Genomic DNA, 21,387 nt, shown 5'->3' with positions numbered 1-21,387 from the left:
ATTAAGAAATAGACAAATAGGGAGATTACATGTGGACTGAAACCAATGGTTTGTAAGAGCCTAGAAGGTAGTGGTCAAACTTAGAATAATAGGCTAAATAGGCTCTTTTTTAATTTTCAAAATCAACTAAAACTCAAAAATTTTATACGTATATGAATTTTTCCCCTATTTTTTATAGAAAAGGATAGCTGCAGCCTGCAGCCATCGTTAAGTAAGGTCTCTAAAGTGATAGAGGCCCAAAAACGAGTTCCCATGCATTCATCAATGCACATTCCCCTTCACTTTCCACTATCCCTCTCTCCCACGTTCCCTCCAAAACGCTCTCTCTTCCCCCTTTCTCATAGCAAGGCGTTTTTTACTCTCTAGACTACTTCTTTTAGCTATCTACCTCTCTCTTCACTCAGAAGCCTAGATCTATAGCTATGGAAGCTTGATCTGCAACCTCCTCTCAGAAGCTATGGAAGCTTGATCCTCACTTACATTTCCTTCCTTCATCCTTCTTCCTTGTCCAACCTCCTTTTACAGAGGGTAATAGTAGAGCTTAGCTATGGAAGCTTGATCTGCAACCTCCTCTCAGAAGCTATGAAAGTTTGATCCTCACTTACATTTCCTTACTTCATCCTTCTTCCTTGTCCAACCTCCTTTTATAGAGTGTAACAGCAGAGCTTAGCTATGGAAGCTTGATCTGCAACCTCCTCTCAAAAGCTATGGAAGTTTGATCCTCACTTACATTTCCTTACTTCATCCTTCTACCTTGTCCAACCTCCTTTTACAGAGTGTAACAGTGGAGCCAAGCTATAGAAGCTTGACTTACAAATGCTTTGGCTCTCATAATCTTACTCATTGTCTCCTCTCACCCCCTCTAATATCCTCTTTCAAAGTGCAGTAATAGCACAGCCAAGCCCTTGGAACTTGCTCTACAACTCCTTCTCTATTGTACATCTCCCTAGTCTAAGTTTTTTTCTCACCATTCTATTTTCCTTTGCCATCAAGGTTTATAATCTCCCTAATATATACATCTGATGTCTTCTTTTAGAGCTCGAAGGCCTCCGATTAGTATTCAATCTCTCTCTTGTAGCAGTGGTCAAGATGAAGATGGACATTGGAACATCAAATAGTACGAGAAGTGGAATTGGATTACGATGCAGCCTAGTACAAGAGAGGAACCCACAAGGTGTCAAAGCGATACGTTGATATACAAAGTCACCATTGGAAAGGGCGGATATTGGAGCTCAAACAAGATCGTGATGGAAAAAAGCTAGCCAAGGTCCAACATGTTTACAAGGCAACAGAGCTGAAACTAGCAGACCATGACCAACGTCAACGATTTCCTGCAAATTATAAGTTATTTCACCACTTTATATTCTTGTTTTTAAATCAATTGTGTGCTAATCATGGTATATTGAGCACTGCTTTGATTGTTCTTGGGTTCCTCTGCGTAGATATTTTTCCCTCAAACTATAGTGAGTGGGAGCCTATGGAGGCAATTTCAGGAACCTTCGAAGCATACCATGTGGAGCTTGGTAGTTTAATCTTTGGAGGGTGTCCAGCTGCACAACTTCTTGCACGAAACATCTTCTTCTATGAGGATACATATGTGGTTCCCACGACAGCAAATGGTACTGGAAAATTAGTTCCAAAACCTACACCAACTCTCACATCTATTGAATGGCCAATTCCAGACAATGCTTCAGTGGCCATGGCTTGTTTGCAGATCGAAAGCAAGGTGCAAAATGCTATGAAGTGCACATATGGATCTCACAAAGCAACCATAACCTGCTTCATACCTCTACACCTCTTTGTGTACCTATTCCGTACAAGTGACACACATCGTACCCCAACTTTATGGATTGCAAAGGGGGAGAGAGCTCTGACTTGTTTCTTATCACCTGCATGGGATAAAAAAGTTGTTCAACACAATGCAGACACCATCAGATGCGGAGTAATAGTTGAGAAGGTTGTGATGCGCTACCATATTGCCAAGCAACAATTGTCCATTGCGTTTCCTTACAGGCGATGGAAGCTTACAAATGGAGAATGAGAGGCGTTAGACTCCGACACAACCTCTACAGAACAGGGTGTGCTACATATATCCATGCAAGGTGGGGATGTAGAAGATGTTGCTGTGAATGATGACTGGTCCCTTGCCAACTTACGTGACTACTTAGTTCTTCGATTCTCACTGAGTGGTGATTTTTCTTTGATAATCAATGGTAGAGTAGTGTGCAAAAAGCAGGAACGATCTTTTCTTTGTAGAGAAATTACTTTCCCTGGCTGTGTAGGTATCAAATAACCACTGGATATGTAATCTTGAATTGAAGTAAATACAATTTCAATTTTTTTGCCTCACTGTCTTATTAAGGTTTTTCAATTGTCTTGTGCAGGTTTTATTTTTTTGTGATAGTGTAAGGTTGGTCACACAAGCATCTGTGGCTTGAGAGCCACTAGTAAATTAGAAATGACCTTGCGATGGAAGGATACGTTCTTGCTTTCGCATACCATTTTTTAAAAAAATTTTGGTACTTAAAAATTTTAAAAGTTTTTAAAATTTTTATAACAAGGTCGCCCATTTATAAACGATACTTTACTCATTTTCATCAATTGACAATTATCGTTCTCTCCTAACACTTGCTCTCAATTTCGCACACCTTTCTGTATCACACACTCTCTATTTCTTGCAATCACTCATAGTCATGGCACCTCTACTTGACGCACTTATTGCACAGCTAGGAAAGCTTGAGTTACTTCATAGGGTTAATGAGATCGTCCCTATGTTTGAGGGAGCAATTGATGTGCGTGCAACAATGCATCTACACGCGGATGCTTTTACAGATATCATTCAGTATATGGATGCTTTTACAGATATCATTCAGTATATGGATGAACACATAAACACGTGCTCCATCATGTTTGAGGGTGATGAGGGCCTATGGGTTCCAGTTGACCTCATCAACAAGTACATATTCAGGGAAGACAAGAATTTTAGATTTCGCCTAACAAGGTTTTTAAAATCCCTCACAGAAAAGGACTACAGGAATGAGGAGGAAGACTTACTCTTGGATCTACAAATGGGCAACATCGGCACTTCTTTCCTGAGCTGGGACATGGTTTTGGTCCTTCTGTTACAAGAGGGTGTGGCGAAAGAAAGTGGCAAGGAAAAAGAAAAGGGCAAAGTAAAGCTAATGGAGCAGGTCCAAGAGGCCCATGCTGAGGAAGAGAATGTTACAGAACAATGGGAGGCCTCAATGGCATTGGTGGCTCTACAAGAGAATGTCCCCGAGGAGGTTCCGGACCTAGTTCTAGAGGGGGATGAAGTACTTGAGGAGGTCCCAGACCTTGTTATCATGGCTTTGCATCCAATCATTATTGATGGGAAAGAATTTTTGTTTTTGGATGACATTGCCAAGACACTCGGGTTTCGCGAGGATGAGGCACTGTCTATTATTGCCGTGAATGCTGGGGGTCAAGACAAAGGGAAAGTGAAAATCTCTTTTGAAGATGACAACCTCACAAAAGCGCTTGCATACGATATTGGTAGCAGTTCCTTGGAAGATGTAGTGGCCAAAGCGCTTGTTGAAATAAAGCAAGATGTGCAATTCTATGAGAGCGTAGCTGCCTTTGAACCACACATGCCCTTGGTTGCTGGCGATGCTCAAGACCAAGGAAGCATAAACTTAACAAATGAGCAACTAGTTGCAAGTGATGATGCAACTGAGGTATGTCCTAACTTCTTAGTTGTAAAGCAAATTATTTTTAGTTGTATCATTTCACGCTTCCTAACTTATTGTTTCTCTCACCAGTCGAGAGAATGGTGCCTTGGGAATGAGAAGATCTATGCTTTTCTGATATTTCCTAATCTCTCGTAGCGCGACTGTCCCTGGCCTCCATTTTCTCTTCTTCTTTGTAACTGGTGGAGGCGGTGGTGGTCTTTGATTCTCCCACGGTGGTCGTTCAAACCTGAACTTCTTTTTCTTTTGTGCACGCTCTTCCTCTTCTTGCTGGTCCCGAAACTTGCCCTCCATTCTTTTGCCACACTTCTTGACTGGACGTCTAGATGTTGTGGCTGCTTGTGGCTATGCTTGGCTTGCCCTCCTTGCGTCCTCTTTGGGCTGCTGTCTCTTTTGCATTTCTGTCTCCCAAGCCGCCCTCACAAGAGCAAACTCTTTGTCAATGGTATCTTTCGTGATGCCATAGGACAAGAGCTCGACCTCCCTGTTCTGTAAGATAACCTCTAGCTGTTCTAGGGTGTCGGCCTCAATAACAATCTCCCGTGGTTGCCCTTGACCTTCCTCGGCTTCTTTTCGACGTTGCTCTTCTTCTGCTTCTCTACTAGGCTCTGCTTCTTCAGCTTCCTTCCTGCGTTGCGCTTCTTCAGCCTCCTTCCTGCGCTCTTCTTCTCTCATCTCCTTTGCCTCTTGCTCTGTTACTATAGGTAGATTTGTCCTTTTTGCTGTAGAGCAGGTAGTGGGCCGAGTTGATCGAAAAACCGCAAGTCTTGCTCCTGTTCTTCTGGCATGGCCTAGGTATGTACGAGTGCAAGAGATAGTGGGAGGGCAAGAGAGAGTAGAGCACAAAGAAGAAATTGAAATGTGGTGGCTATAAATGAAAAATGACTTAAATATGTCTATAAATATAATTTTTTAAAACTTTTAGAAAATTTAAAAACACAAAAAGATTATAATCAGAGAGTTTAAGCCCATGAGGAACCACACCGACGCTTGCTTGCTACCCACTGCCATAGTCTCTCCCTAGCATTTGATCTGTTGTATCCTTCAGTTCTTCTTGCATTAACAGTTTTCATTATTTGACGCCTAAGAGACAAATTACCGCGACTTTTCTGCCTTTTTTTGCCAACCAAAACGCGATAGAACCAGTTGAACATTTCATGGAGCGCATTACTCTTGACTTTGCCACCACCATGGCGAGTGCCCTTAAAATACACGGCCTTTGCTTGGTAATGTGATTTCTCCATGCCTTGATTGCTCCAAAGTGCTAAAGAGCCATATCTATCGAGAAAGTATGGCCCATGTGCATACAATATATGCTGCATATAGAAAATTACAAAAAGTCAACAAACAGTATGAAGAACATACTACAAGGACACAAGAAATATAACATTACCATGTAGTGAGTAATGTGTGTTTCTCCCCATGCCTCGACCATTTCTTCTGTAAATCTACAAGTGGCTTGTTTAAGTGCCTCAATACCATGGTCATCCAAGTGAGGTCGCTCTAGAAGATCGACCATTTTATTACACGCCTCCCATACATGTGCACGTTTTAGGCCAAGCCTGGCATCATTTCCTCGATATGTTGTAACATCACATATCTTCTTCCAAATTTCAAAGTCAGTGTGGCTATGAGAACCCAAGTGGTTTGATAGCAAGTGTCTTGCCTTTGATCCACCCATGCAAATTTTATTAGGGTTGTCTTGTGTAGGGTTTGATTTTTTGTCCTTTGTCAAGACCACTGCTCCAGCATGTAATCCCATAGAGGAAAGTACACCCTCTAGTGCACATATTGACTCTTCTCGTCCATCTTCACGCTCCATGTTCTAGACATAGTTTATGTGGAGCATCAATAGCTTATCCAAAATCCTGAGTCTTGCATGTAATGTGCACACATGCACTTGACATAGTGGAATGTCCAAGATTGGGTTCCAAGCATTGTCCTCCTGGTCACGACTAGGTGGCTTGCTCTGGTCACAACTTAATATGCCATTATGCCATACCTTTGATCCTTTCCTCTGTTCAGCACTAAAAACGACTGCTTTTTTTGCACCCACCTGTTTTTGACTTTTGCCTTTGCTAGGTTGTTTCCCTTTTACTCTTGAGTCTACTGCTGTCTTGGAATGACAACAGTAAACACATGAGAATATAGTATTCGCACCTGTTTTACAACCCAACATACACTTTAAGGTTTTTAGATCGCCACCCAAGTGCCATTCAATGTTAAAGCAGCCTATTTCGGGAACATCAAGCTTTTGACCATTGACCTGACAAGAGACGACATGTTGAATGCTAGACCGTTCAAAATACCACCTCAAGGTATCATGGTTCTCTTTTGGGAGGACCCATGCTGCTTGCCACCAGATGTTCTTCTCTGATTGAATGCCGTAGTAGTCTTGCTTATGCCCTTGACCCCTATTGTTGCTGTCTTCAGTTGCATCCAACTCTTGGGTCTCTAAAGGCTTTCCTCTAAGTGCTCGGCTCATCAAGGTTAAACTAACACGCTCCAGTCTTTGACCTTTAACCACTTGACATTCATCCAGCTTCAAGACAAACACGGCATTTCCACCTGTCTCTTCAAGTGTGAGGCCATAGTACTGAATCATTGCTTTTTGTAGCACTTCCATGTCAATGTAGACATGTTATATGCATTGTATTCAAAGGGTTTGATTGTTGGCATTGGCATAATATCCTCAACCCACTTGTACCCACCATTAAACATGGATGCAATATCACCATTAGCACACTTCTTTGCCATCTGTAAGCTATAAAGTGTTGGAAGCAAGGATTGCGTAACTCCCTTTGCTCGCAACCCTACAGTGATTGACCTGTACATTGCTCTGTAACCTTTCTGGCTAATACCTGCTGAGTCACACATATCAAGCATCTCTTTGGGTGTGACAATTTCTTTGATTTCCTTCAAGAAATGTTGACGAAGGGTCTCCCGCAGCTTATCATTACCAGAACCTGTTATCATTTCCATGATATCCTTCTCCTGAAGGACATGCTGAAGAAGGGAGACATTAACATTGTCCTCAGCGTTCTTACATCCTAGTATAGCTGTTGCACATGCCCTACAATCGCAAGAGAGTCACCCATGAGAGATGCTTTATTCATTAATTGCTTCTCAAAGTTGCTATAATTCCTACAAAAAATTTTACCTGGTTGTTTGTTTACGCCTCTTGCATGCGCCTGCTGTCTTAGAAAGTAACCCAACAGCTTTACGTTTTCTTTGCCTTGCGTGATATCCAACGGGAAGGTGAGTGAAATGGTGAACACGACGCCGAAGATTACGTGTGGAGTGTTGAAGACGAACATAATTATCGGTAAATTGATTTATTGTGCGCACACGATCCGCTAGATTATTCTTCTGCACCTCAAGCTCCTCTGAGAGCTCTTTAAGCCTCTGCATCAAACTATTGATTTGCTTAGTCGATGCCGCTTGAAGCTGGTCGAAGGCAAATTGTGTTTGCCTCTTTTCAGCTGCCTTATCTAGCCACAACATGTGTAATCTCCTACAATAGCCAAGAAGCCCATTGAAACCATCACCAACAAACTTAAAAAAACTTGTAATGCTTTTGAATGGTGGAGGGGCACCAGATATTGGATCTGGTGGATAAAGATTTTCATCAATCCAAAGATCAATGGCCTTTGCTCCTTGCATTCGAAGCTGATCGTATGAAATATTGGGTGCAACATGCCTACTGCGTAGGGTTGCATATTCTGTCTCCAAATCAACCTGAAGGCAGATCTTAGAAGGCTTATTGGTGATGTCTTGTAGTGCCATCTACAAGAAAGTAGGCTTGTAAGCTTGGGTTGAATAGGAGTGGAAGGAGCAGGATATGGTATCAAAAAATAATGGGAAGAATGGAGATGAGGGTTGCTTCTCTAGAGCTGCATTGTGGATAGAGAAAGAAGCCAGAAAGGGAGCCAAAGAAACATAGAGAGGGTTGGCAATGGTGAGACGAAAATGCAAAGGAGAGAATGCATCATGGGAAGCTTCTTTAGTGCAAGCTATGGCTGCTAAGCAATATAGAGAGAGAATACATCATGAAAAGGTTCTTCTGTGCAAGTCATGGCTACTACTGTGGGTTTGGAGAGAGAACCAAGTGTTGTAGAGAAAATGCTCCTGGTAAGCTTCTTCCTTGCAAGCCATGGCTACTACTGTGGGTTTGGAGAGAGAAGGCTCATTTAGGAGTACAGACCTGCTAGCTATGGAGAGAGCACCAAGTATTGTAGAGAGAATGCTCATGGTAAGCTTCTTCCTTGCAAGCCATGGCTACTACTGTGGATTTGGAGAGAGAAGGCTCATTTAGGAGTACAGATCTGCTAGCTATGGCTTTTGGAGTAGAGAAAGACGCTTTTTTCCATGGAGAAGGAGTGCAGGGCGTTTTAGAGAGAGGTTTTAGAGAGAGAAAGAGATCTGGTGCACACACAAAAAAGGGGGGAAGAAAGTGACGAATTTTTGGAATGTTTGGAGTTCGAAAAGGTAGAGAAGGCTATGATAACTGACTGACAGCCCATTACAGAGCTTTAAAGTCACCTAGGTTGCCAGATCTAAGAATATCTCCTTTTTTTTATTATTTTTTGTTTTTGTGAAAAATCAAATATATGCTTTTAGGACTAGGCCTCTAGGCTTGGTCAAAGATAGATTAGCATTTTAAGCATTTCACTAAACGTCCAAATTAAAGGACCCAAGAAGACTCCATTGAGTTCCTAATGATTTCCTTTCGACAACCATCTTGACTCTACTCGCACAATGGATAGGCCTCATGTAATGCGAATTTTTTCCCTTTTGCAGCAACATAGCACCAATGGCATCCTCACGCATGGAAGGGTTTACATAGAATGTTTACTCAAAATCTGGCATGGCAGAGCTGGCAAAGCTCCCAATACCTCCTTTATCTGGCATGGCAGAGCTGGCAAAGCTCCCAATACCTCCTTTATCTAAAGAAAATTTTCTGCACACTCTTCGGTCCAATCCAAAGGATCAACTCTTGTTGCTTTTTGCAAAGGATACAATAATTGTGAAACCAGAGATATAAAACGAGACATATATTTTACCTTTTGGATAAAGGTTGCCAACTGTTTGGTATCTTTGGGAGATGGCAACAACACCAAATCTCTAACCTTGTTAAGATCCACTTCAATCCCATTTTCTAATACAATGTGGCGGAACAACTTCACCCTTTGTTGAGTTAAATGACATTTTTTAGGATTCAATCGACCTCCACTTTCATCATACTTTTTGAAAGTTAGAGAAAGCTTGTTGCTTGCAATGATTAGCCCTGCTGCTAAGAATACAAAAATCATCTATGAAATCCTGTAAAAACCTCCCCAAGTAGGGTGATAGAACTTGGTTCACCCATTCGTTGATAATGTGCACGAGCATTTGAAAGACCAAAGGGCATACATTTATAAAACAAAATCATCCCCATGGAGTTATAAAAGCATTTCTTCTAAGGTATAAGCCTTAATAATTAATTTTGTGATCCTAAGTTAAAAGCGCTTGTTCGCATGGCCATTTTCTTCCACATTAGAGCTAGCCCACAAGAGTGTTTCAAATGGGATAATCCTGGCCAGTCCTATACACAACTCCATAACCATTTTGTATCAAGCCAGCACACCATTCATAGGCTTTCATCTGTCTACAGAAACCTTTGAAGTCAAGTGAAGGAAAGGAACGAGAGTATGTCATCACTTTTGAGCTATTGTACAAAAGCACAACAATACTTATGCTATAGATATTTACAAAATTCCAAAATGCAAAGTGCATAATTTAGATCCTAGCAGACTGTAACTCACACACCCAAGGCAATCCTTTTAAGCTAGGTTGAGCATTTCCCTATCCCTAATATATATATACATGATTTTTATTTTATTTTTTTGAGCTTGTCACACTGAGTAATAAATTATCCAACTATAAAAACAAATAATATTAAGAAAACTATCCTTTTTGCAGTCACATTCATCCTAATGATATTAGTTCTCACCTCAAGGTAACATCTGACTTTGTAACTTAGCACTCAATTATATCATGATGACATGTTCTCTTTATATCCCACCAATCACCCAAGTTCTCTTTGTATCCCATCAATCACAGAAGAAATGGGTCATCCACATCCTTCATCTAGTCTTTTGTAAGCATCGGTGACCTCAGTCCTCATGTCGGCAATATCTACATAATTGTAAGGCAAGTGATGAACCACAGTTACTCGATGCCAAATTTGCAAGCCGAAAACTTGACAATATCTATCAATCAACCCAATCCCCAAACCTACCAAACAAAGCAACACTACCAAACTCTATTTGTAATCCAAGCAACATTCAAGAAAACATAAATGAAGAATAGTTTCTCAATAGCAATACTCGAAGAAGATGCAACAATCAAGAGCCATCCGGAGTTCGATAGTGAAGAAGAAGCCATTTCACAGTCGTACCTAACATGGTCCTCTCTCAACATATCCCAACATGTACACCCCCGAATGGAAGATGAAGAAAAATCAAATCCACTGCCCAAGAGACAGATCTACCTTTCTTCTCTGCTCGTACACCCGCACCAACATGCCTTAAAACATGTTCATGGATCTCTATGTAGACTCGGTTCTTGAGACCTAGGGAGAAATCTCTCCCAATGGCACTATAGTCCCCCTCAACCACCATACATCTATGATCTTGACCTCGAGTAACTAACCCATTCGGACGTGGAGGCAAAAACACAAAAGAAATAGTTCTTTTTGATACAACAACACCTTGAGACCAACATCTACATAAACACCCACACAAAACACCCAATGTAAGAGGAAAGTGCAGCACGCTGTCGTGACGTGGGCGGTGTCGCTGGGAAAGTGCGAGACTTCTAGCTGTGAGAGTAGCTTCCAAAATCCCAGCAAGGAATCAAAACAGATAGCTCTTCAAGGAGCATAAGACATCACCATTGTTGTTGACATGTACATGTGCCAAATCACTTCAATTTATTCCCACATTCAGCTTGATGTTTGCACGTAAATTGTGTGTCAAGAGCATGTCCAGTTCTAAGCATAGATCTTCTGATTCTTTTTCCAAATGCTTCAAACTTATCACATGTAAGCATAGCACAAACATCAAAAGATTCTCATATACATGTGTCCATTCACATCATATGTACCATATAATGCCAATTCCATCATTTCAAAATGTCTCTTGTTCACCTGAAAACCTGCTTTCAGATTCCAACAACTCACAAGGCAAAAGATGGCACATGGTGCATGTATAACATATTCAAAAAAATCTCCATGTTTAACAATCCAAAATCAAGTGCCTTTCTATTCCATGGTTCTCCAAACCATATATACATTCAAAAGCCTTCTTGTTTCAAAAAAAAAACTTTAAGAGGAAATATATTCCAAGACTATACGATTATTCAAATCGTAAGTAACAACAAACAAAAATAAATTCGCTTATCTGAGAGTAAAAACGAATTTTTGTTTTGATTTCGCTTTTTCCCATATGGCTGCTTCACTGCCGTTTGCGCCAGGATTAAAAAAACATCATATAATGTGTGATTTTTTTGTAGATCATCACCTTTGATAGAGCATCATTCACCTTTTAATTCTAACCCCAAGAAGCTCCATACAGTAGCCGCCTTCTCCCTTTTTAAAATCTCTGGTTACATGTAACTCTGGTTCATGTTTTCTGCACACCCCACTTCCGATATGCGCCGCTTTCTGGTTATTTCCCCTTTTCCGCAAGAGAGTCGGAGCTCCCTCACCTTTTGCAGCCCAAATTTCGCATTTTCCCAGTTTGAAATACTGCGCCTCCTTATTTCCTGCATAATATTCGGAAATTTCTTTTTTTAAAAAAACTTTTGCATGCCACGCAAGCTGCCACCTTGCGTCACCTTCCTGAGCCTTTCCCTGAGCCTTGTCAATAGTAATGCTACTGCTCGACTTTCCTACAGACAATATGTTGTCAAGTGACAATGTCAATGCTTCACCGATTTTGAAATCTTCAGAGGTAGTATGCTCTGTTTGCTTTGTTCTCTGCTTTTCTTCTTCACCTCCCAACAGTGAGGGTAGTACTGTACGAGCTTTTTGAAGTGCCTTAGCACCATTGGGCTCCTCCTTATTGTCCCCCTTGAATCCCTCAGTAAGCACATCTCCAAGCATTTGGAAAGGGTTTGTGAAGGTCTTTCTGACCCCCAGAATCATAGAGGGCATCTTAAATCGCCAGATGGCTGTTGGAACTACCATGAAACCAAGAACCCAATGTATAATTGTTTTTTTCTTGTCTTTGTATCTTCTTAACTAAATCCTTATCTATATTAGATGGTTTAGAACTTTCTTCTTCAGAAGCTTCAGAACTGCAGCTCACTTTGTCATCTCTCTCTGAGTTTTTGAGGCTAGGCGGTAGATTATTCTCAGATTTTGCGAGGAGCATTTCCATCACTTCAAGATTTTTCCCAGTTAATGCTGCTGCAACCTTGGCCGCTTCAAACTAGCCATCTATCATCTGTAGCTATTCCGAATGAAAAGTACCCACCTTGGGTGCTAAAAAGATCTCAAACTGTAGCTCCTCTGCAAAAATTTCCTTCTAGGAAGTTGCTGACCACAACTCTTCAGTTCATCACATACCCATCAGGCACTCCCAGCTCCTGCTATCTGCCCTCTAAAATGGCTCCTTATCAGCCTGTGCGCTTCACAAAAACTCACACATTTCTCCACTGTTTGCCTGGCCTTCAAGCATGCATCTACACAGCAAAAGACTGCCCTTTTCCTCCACTAAAAACATCACACTATCCAAGTGTTAAAACACCTACTACACCCATTATGTACACAGGCTTTGAGACCTAACTCAGTCTCAGCTCGTCTTATTGAACCTCATTTACAATATGAACATATGTACATGGGCATCATATAAATCAAGTCATGGCACTTAATCCCATGCATCTGGATTTGCATTTAATGGCCTCATCTGCATGGTTTCACACCATAGACGTGCCATGGCACGACATCCACCCCCTCTAAACCTGCACATCCTCTGGTATGTGCCAAATCATCATCAAGATCCACATATATCTGGATGTCGTCTTCATCTTCTACATTATCAGGGAAATCATCCTCTTCCTCTTCAGCCATATCCATGCTATCACTATCAAGCCTCTCATCCTGAGTCTCCTGTGAATCAAAAGGATCACTGTCAAGCCTTCTTTTAAACATCTTGATCCTTTTGCCTGCTACAAGATTCTTTATCTCTGTTCCATCAAGCTCACAGGGTATACGTGGCATTTCCATGCACATGCTTGACAATGTAAGGGCCAAACCATCTTTTTGTAAATTTTCTTTGAACAGTGAACTGGTTGTCAAGGCTACTATCATACATTAGGACCCAATCACCTTCTTCAATAGGTTTTGGCCGGAGTCTGTGTCTTCTATCAAATCTTTCTTTATTTTTCAACCTTGCATCTTTCAAACGAGCTTTAGCAAGCTCTACATCTTCAGGCCTCCTCTCCAGCTGCCTTATTCGCAATACAAGGAGGTCTTCCCTGTTTAATCCTTCCACCCAGGGTAATACATTCCAAGTTGGAAATACTTCTTCAACTGGCATTACTGGCTTTTGACCATACATTAATTCTGCAGGCATGTATCCTGTCACTAAGCTATGAGTTGTACGGTCAGCCCACAAGGCATATGGTAGCAACCTTGGCCACTCTCGTATTCTTCTTTTGCATGCCTTAGCCAAAGCTTTAATGATTGGAGGATGTCCTCGCTCACTTTTACCATTGCCCTCAGGGTTGTAAGCACATGTTAGGGCCAATTTGATGCCAATTCTAGAGAAGAATTCTCTTGCCTCTTCAACATCTAGCTCACCCCTATCAGCTATTATTTTCCCAACACAACCATAGCGGCAAATCACATCTTCCAAGAGAAATTTGCATACTGTTTCCGTACTCTTTGTTCTAAGAGCACGCCCTTCCACCTGATTTGTCAAATCTTCTCTTGCAAGTGCTATGTACCGCATCTGCCAAATTCCAAAAGGCATTGTTACTAGATCCACTACCCATTTGTAGTGCATGGCAGGTGGGTAGGTTGGTTGCAGGCTATCACAATGTCGCACATTCGAGTACATTTGACATACCATGCATGTTTCCACATATTGGGATACATCCTTGTACATTCCTTTCCACCAATATCTTTCCTTTATTTTGGTAAAGGTGGCCCACACACTTCGATGTCCAGCCCAGAGACTCTCATGGAATTCTTTCACGAGCTTCCCTTGAGTCTCTTTATCACATATGACTCTCTGTGGCATAGCATTCCTCTGCTTAGGATGCTTCCACAGGTACCCATCCTTTAGGAAATACCCATATGCTTTTTTGTGGATCCTCTTAAATTTTGAGTCAGACCAATTTTCTTGTCTTGTCAAAGTACTCAAGTATTGACCAATAAGCAACCAATCTCCTTCATACATTTCCTCACTAAAAGACTCAAGTGCATTTGATAAGCAAGTATGGTCCCCTTTTGCATATGCAGTATAGAATCTTGTACCTACATCATCAATATCACTAATCATCCCTTCTTCATCTTCATACCTGGCTCTTGATAGCATATCTGCAACTGGGTTATCTTTTCCTGCAATATGCTCAAACTCAGGATTTAGTGACTTGATATAGGCAATCCACCTAAGCATAGCAATATCTGGAGTGGTGCAGCTTGCAATCATCCCAAGGAGTGGCAAGCAATCAGTTTCCACAAGTACAGATGCTCCAATAAGATATTCTTTTTCACATTTTAGAGCAGTGACTATTCCCCATAACTCTCTCTTAATCTGCGGATATTTTTGTTTTAATACCTTTGCTCTAAATTTGATTACATACCTGTGATTATCCTCATCATCTTGCCCTACTGCCCATCCTATCCCAGTAGGACTAGTATCAACTGTAACAATCACAAGCCTGCCACACTCATAATCTGCCTTCCTTAGAGTAGGTGATGATTGAAGCAGATATTTCAGCTTCCGCATAGCTTTAGTATGTGCTGCACTCCACAAAAATTTTTGATTTTTCCTCAAAAGTTGATAAAGATCTGCTACATGTGCATAATGCGAGATCCATATAACATAAAAGACACATGCACCAAGAAATCTCCTCAGCTCTGTAACATTAATGCATATCTCTTTCATTCTTTGTATTGCATCTATCTTGGCTGGATAAGGTCGGCGTCCACTAGTACTACAAAGATGTCCCACTATTAGCACTTCACCAACCCCAAACACTGATTTCAGTCCAGATAAAGTAAGATTCACCTCTTCAAGCCTGGATAGAATCATATCACAATCCTTTATATGATTCGCCACAAACTTGCGGCACCCCTTCGAATCCAGATCCCCATCTTTGTCTTTCTCATCACAGCCTTTTATTGGCGCATCATCCAGAAAAGGCATAGTTATTTGTGGTATGAAGTCTCGCAAGACTTTATTCATTCCATTCATCATATGCGCCATTGAGTTTGTGGCTCCCTGTGGTAAGGTACACATCCTTACCAATCCCAAAGGAGTTTTCATTGTGGTCAAGTCCCTGCTTTGTATATCCAGTTGGAGCTGATCATATCCCGAATACAGATCACCCATAGAGTATATAGATTTCCCTGCAAATGCTTCTGCAAACTCATCCACAATCGGACCTGCTCCCACATTCCTGATTGTGACTTTGTTTACAGGTTGCATGTCTAGAATGAAGCGCAATGTTCCATTTTTCTTTGGCACGGTAAACCATCTGTTGGAATATGGAGCGCATGATGGCTCCAAAATTCCCATCCTGATCTTTTCTTTTAATAATTCCATCAGCTTTGGCAAGAGAGCCTTTGGTACTGGAATCGGCCGCCGCAGGTTCCAGGGCACATGTGGAACAGTGAAGATCACCATTGGTGCTATTATGCTTGGATCAACACAGCCTATCTCATGCGGCTGAAAAGCAAAGGCCTTCCCATGTTTTACAAGCATCTCCTCAAAGCATTCCCTTTCAACTGGCAACAGAAAATCCTTTTCACCAATCTTCAGCTCTTTTAGGGTTTCCTGTGTAAACTTATGCCCAATTTTCTTTGGATCTCTGAGATTCGGTTGCATAGAGGCTTCATCTAATTTCTCCTTGCTTCCTGGTGGCAAGGGCAAGGCAACTGGTTTCACCTTCTTTGCAACCGTTTTATACTTTGTATCAACATGAGCATCCATCTCACAATTCATGTTTTTACATTCCATCCCCTCAAATTCCCGGATTATATCATACATCCCCACAGATGACACCTCTATCATCTCATTTCCACCCTGTAAACATGCTCTTCCCATAGCAAAAAGCACATCCATGGTATCCACAAATGACACCTCATCAAGCACCCCTGAAATAAACTCATTCTTCTCCAAAAGACCACACTGCTCAAGACTTTTTTGTTCATTTTGTACATGTCGACGCATACCACGCTTAGGCATGAACAGATAAAGAATCCATAGGCTCCTCCCAGCCAGTCTCAAGACGTATACAGTCACCTGCCTCATGCAAAGCTTGCTTAGACACCTTCTTTGATGCAATTAATTCCATTGTTGATGGCCAAAAATCTTCATTCTCATAATCTTCATCATTCTCAGATCCCTGCCTTGATTGACCAGCCTTTAACCCATAGGTTGCTGCCTCAACCATAGAGATAGCATGGCTAGCAGCCATATCCTCAACCAGCTTTTTCATCCCTCCTTTCCCAAAGTTTGTGCTTAATGGAAGACCAGTCTCTGTAAAAGGTGGATTTTCCCATCTTTGAAAAACACAAGTTGATTTCTGAGGGCTTTTTTATAGCTAGCACAGTCTTTCTTTGCATGTTCTGGGTCATCACACCATATACATCTGAATGTAAACCCTTCTTTGCTTTGAGGCCTTTGCATAGAAGCCTGCCCTAATGGTAGCCCTCAATCCTAGACATCTTCAGTTTTAGGTCTCGCATGCCTTTAACAAGCTCATCCATCGGCCCTTCTACCTTTGGGATTATAGTAGCTGGTTTTGGTAGATTCTCAGGGATAACAGCAGTTATAGGGGTTGCCAAGCTCATCACCATTTTATCCCTCCTCCGCTGCCACTTTGCTAGCATGGTGACCGCATCCTCGACATCATTCCAATCATTCTTTAGCCCCTGCTCTGTATCCTTATCCTCAAGGAGAATTTCCAATTTTTCTTGGAGATCTTTTCCAGCTGCTTGTAAGAAGAGCTCTGTTTTTTCCTTGTCCAAGGTTGTGCGCTCAATCCTTGACAGCTGGGCATAGCGCTTCTCAAACTCTCTTAGCAACTCTGTGGGCAGAAATTCCCATTTTGGGTTTTGTGTCCCATTCCAAGAAAGTTCGTTTGGTCACCCGCTCGGAATCCTCCATGAAATATTCATCCTTTAAAGCAAGCTTGAACTCCTCCCAATTTCTGCCACCATGTGCTGTCTGTAATCCTCTTATGCGCTCTCTTATTTCAGGAACACATACCAGCTCAAAGCTTCGAACCATATCCTCCTCAGTCACCCTATTTAGCTCCATTTCCTTTGTGTAATTGCGTAAGTACTTTGTGATGTCCTTACCATCAAATTGATCCACCTTTTTCACAATTGACTGCAGTGCTTTAGTCGTGGAAATTTGCCCCCTCTCAGCAGCTTGCTGCTGTTGCATATACATAGTAAACATCTGAAACATTTGCATAACCCCGGGGTCAAAATGAAACCCCTGACCCTCAGGATTCTCAGCCATAGCTTCCCTGTGTATTTCACCACACTCTCACCCCAGCAGTTTCACGTCGGGTTCACCAGAGCTGTCGTGATGTGGGCGGTGTCACTGGGAAAGTGTGAGACTTCTAGCTGTCATTAGGAAGTGAATGGGGTCTTCTTGGGCCCTTTAATTTGCCCAAGCCTAATCAAGGTGATTAAGGAATAGCCAAATGGGGGGTTGCCATGTGGATTGAAATGTTGGGTTTTTAAGAGAGGTGTAAGAGTGGTCAAAGGGTGCACTTTTTTCCCAAAAAGGGGAGGGGGGCAATTTTACAATTTTCGGACCTCCATAACTTCTACATACAAGCTCCGATTTGAGCGGAGATTACAGATCCGTGATCTACGCATCAAGAGCTTTTCATAGATATGTTACATGATATGGTTTTATCCGCTAGATTTTGAATTCCATTTTTTCCCCAAAATTCAAATTCGAATAAAGTAGCCGTTTTGAAGCTTCTAATTAGAAAATGTTACTTCTTAAGAGAAAAGGTTTGACTCCCTTAAACTGCCAAATAAAAGGGCCCAAGAAGCCTTTCATTGAGGTCCTAATGGAGAGTAGCTTCCAAAATCCCAGCAAGGAATCAAAACAGATAGCTCTTCAAGGAGCATAAGACATCACCATTGTTGTTGACATGTACATGTGCCAAATCACTTCAATTTATTCCCACATTCAGCTTGATGTTTGCACGTAAATTGTGTGTCAAGAGCATGTCCAGTTCTAAGCATAGATCTTCTGATTCTTTTTCCAAATGCTTCAAACTTATCACATGTAAGCATAGCACAAACATCAAAAGATTCTCATATACATGTGTCCATTCACATCATATGTACCATATAATGCCAATTCCATCATTTCAAAATGTCTCTTGTTCACCTGAAAACCTGCTTTCAGATTCCAACAACTCACAAGGCAAAAGATGGCACATGGCGCATGTATAACATATTCAAAAAAATCTCCATGTTTAACAATCCAAAATCAAGTGCCTTTCTATTCCATGGTTCTCCAAACCATATATACATTCAAAAGCCTTCTTGTTTCAAAAAAAAAACTTTAAGAGGAAATATATTCCAAGACTATACGATTATTCAAATCGTAAGTAACAACAAACAAAAATAAATTCGCTTATCTGAGAGTAAAAACGAATTTTTCTTTTGATTTCGCTTTTTCCCATATGGCTGCTTCACTGCCGTTTGTGCCAGGATTTAAAAAAACATCATATAATGTGTGATTTTTTTGTAGATCATCACCTTTGATAGAGCATCATTCACCTTTTAATTCTAACCCCAAGAAGCTCCATACAGTAGCCGCCTTCTCCCTTTTTAAAATCTCTGGTTACGTGTAACTCTGGTTCACGTTTTCTGCACACCCCACTTCCGATATGCGTCGCTTTCTGGTTATTTCCCCTTTTCTGCAAGAGAGTCGGAGCTCCCTCACCTTTTGCAGCCCAAATTTCGCATTTTCCCAGTTTGAAATACTGCGCCTCCTTATTTCCTGCATAATATTCGGAAATTTCTTTTTTAAAAAAAACTTTTGCATGCCACGCAAGCTGCCACCTTGTGTCACCTTCCTGAGCCTTTCCCTGAGCCTTGTCAACAGTAATGCTACTGCTCGACTTTCCTACAGACAATATGTTGTCAAGTGACAATGTCAATGCTTCACCGATTTTGAAATCTTCAGAGGTAGTATGCTCTGTTTGCTTTGTTCTCTTCTTTTCTTCTTCACCTCCCAACAGTGAGGGTAGTACTGTACGAGCTTTTTGAAGTGCCTTAGCACCATTGGGCTCCTCCTTATTGTCCCCCTTGAATCCCTCAGTAAGCACATCTCCAAGCATTTGGAAAGGGTTTGTGAAGGTCTTTCTGACCCCCAGAATCATAGAGGGCATCTTAAATCGCCAGATGGCTGTTGGAACTACCATGAAACCAAGAACCCAATGTATAATTGTTTTTTTTTTGTCTTTGTATCTTCTTAACTAAATCCTTATCTATATTAGATGGTTTAGAACTTTCTTCTTCAGAAGATTCAGAACTGCAGCTCACTTTGTCATCTCTCTCTGAGTTTTTGAGGCTAGGCGGTAGATTATTCTCAGATTTTGCGAGGAGCATTTCCATCACTTCAAGATTTTTCCTAGTTAATGCTGCTGCAACCTTGGCCGCTTCAAACTCGCCATCTATCATCTGTAGCTATTCCGAATGAAAAGTACCCACCTTGGGTGCTAAAAAGATCTCAAACTGTAGCTCCTCTGCAAAAATTTCCTTCTAGGAAGTTGCTGACCACAACTCTTCAGTTCATCACATACCCATCAGGCACTCCCAGCTCCTGCTATCTGCCCTCTAAAATGTCTCCTTATCAGCCTGTGCGCTTCACAAAAACTCACACATTTCTCCACTGTTTGCCTGGCCTTCAAGCATGCATCTACACAGCAAAAGACTGCCCTTTTCCTCCACTAAAAACATCACACTATCCAAGTGTTAAAACACCTACTACACCCATTATGTACACAGGCTTTGAGACCTAACTCAGTCTCAGCTCGTCTTATTGAACCTCATTTACAATATGAACATATGTACATGGGCATCATATAAATCAAGTCATGGCACTTAATCCCATGCATCTCGATTTGCATTTAATGGCCTCATATGCATGGTTTCACACCATAGACGTGCCATGGCACGACAACGCAAGTAAAAGCACTAGCTATTCCAAGAAAGAAAAACCATCCATAATTAGGAATAAACTAACCCATATCATTGTTCATGCTATTCTCTAACTCAACCTTGTCTCATCACTCTCCTTGGTCACCTCCTTATCCTTTCTTTTTCATTAGGACTTGTTTGGGGTCTTCTTGGGCCCTTTTATTTGGACACTTAGTGAAATGCTTAAAATGCTAATCAAGCTTTGACTAAGCTAGTGGCCTAGGCCTGAAAATGCATTTTTTCTTTTCTACAAAAAAGAAAATAGGCCAAAAGGTGATCTAATCATTAGATCTTCTGTCCTTGGGAAGGAATATGGACCTAACTGCCTTTTTGTCTTGTAGTGAAGTACCTTTCACAAAGAATGTTTGAAAATTTTCGTCACTTTGTTCCCTCCCTTTTTGGAGGTGTTGCAGATCCCACTCTCTCTCTACACTCTCTCTCTAAAACGCGTTTAGGGTGTTTTACTTGGGTAAGGGCTTCTTTTTCTCTCTCTAGGAGCCATGGCCTGCAGATCTGGACCTCCTACTCCATCATCCTCTCCACCAGCTCTCATGGAAGAGCTCACCATCCCCTCTTGTGAAGGTACAGATCTACACATCCTTGCAAGCTGAAGCTCTCCATCTCCATCACTAGTAAGCTCTCCATATCTATCATCCTCTCCACCCCAGCTCTCATGGAAGAGCTCACCAACCCCTCCTGTGAAGGTACAGATCTACACATCCTTGCAAGCTGAAGCTCTCCATCTCCATCACTAGCAAGCTCTCCATATCTATCTCCTCAAGGCCTCCATTTCCATCTCTATATCCATCTGCATCTCCTCCACCTCCATCTCCATCACCATCTCCATCTTCATCTCCTCCATCACCATCCACATTTCCATCCTCCACCTCCATCCTCCATCTCCATCATCTCCATCACCATCCACATTTCCATCTCTGTATCCATCTACATCTCCATCTCCATTTGCTAGGTACAATGGCTCTACAGGACATCACCAACAAGCAATCAAAGTTTCGCTTGCATGTGGACTTAGACAAGGAGTATGCCACAATGCGAAGTAATCGAACGAAGGGATGTATTCCTGCTGAGGTGCTACGACTTCAAGGTGCAAAAGCCATTGATCTTTGGACTGATGGAAGCATTTATCCCCTTGATCCACAGACTGGTGCACCTCCCCCTTTTCGTAATATCACGCAGGTCGTA

At 41.6% G+C, this 21,387-nt stretch overlaps 2 pseudogenes; both read right to left on the bottom strand.

The window, feature by feature from the left end:
- Nucleotides 1-11,307: 11,307 nt before the first annotated feature.
- Nucleotides 11,308-13,436, bottom strand: LOC147631658 (uncharacterized; annotated as a pseudogene).
- Nucleotides 13,437-18,755: 5,319 nt separating this feature from the next.
- LOC147631657 (uncharacterized) lies at nt 18,756-19,665 on the bottom strand (annotated as a pseudogene).
- Nucleotides 19,666-21,387: the final 1,722 nt, after the last annotated feature.

The sequence above is a fragment of the Cibotium barometz genome, chromosome 14 (assembly GCF_041138505.1).
Source record: "Cibotium barometz isolate CiBa-2024 chromosome 14, ASM4113850v1, whole genome shotgun sequence".
Lineage (NCBI taxonomy): Eukaryota > Viridiplantae > Streptophyta > Polypodiopsida > Cyatheales > Cibotiaceae > Cibotium > Cibotium barometz.
Note: the sequence above shows the minus strand (reverse complement) of the source record. Positions and strands in the feature narration are given on the sequence as shown.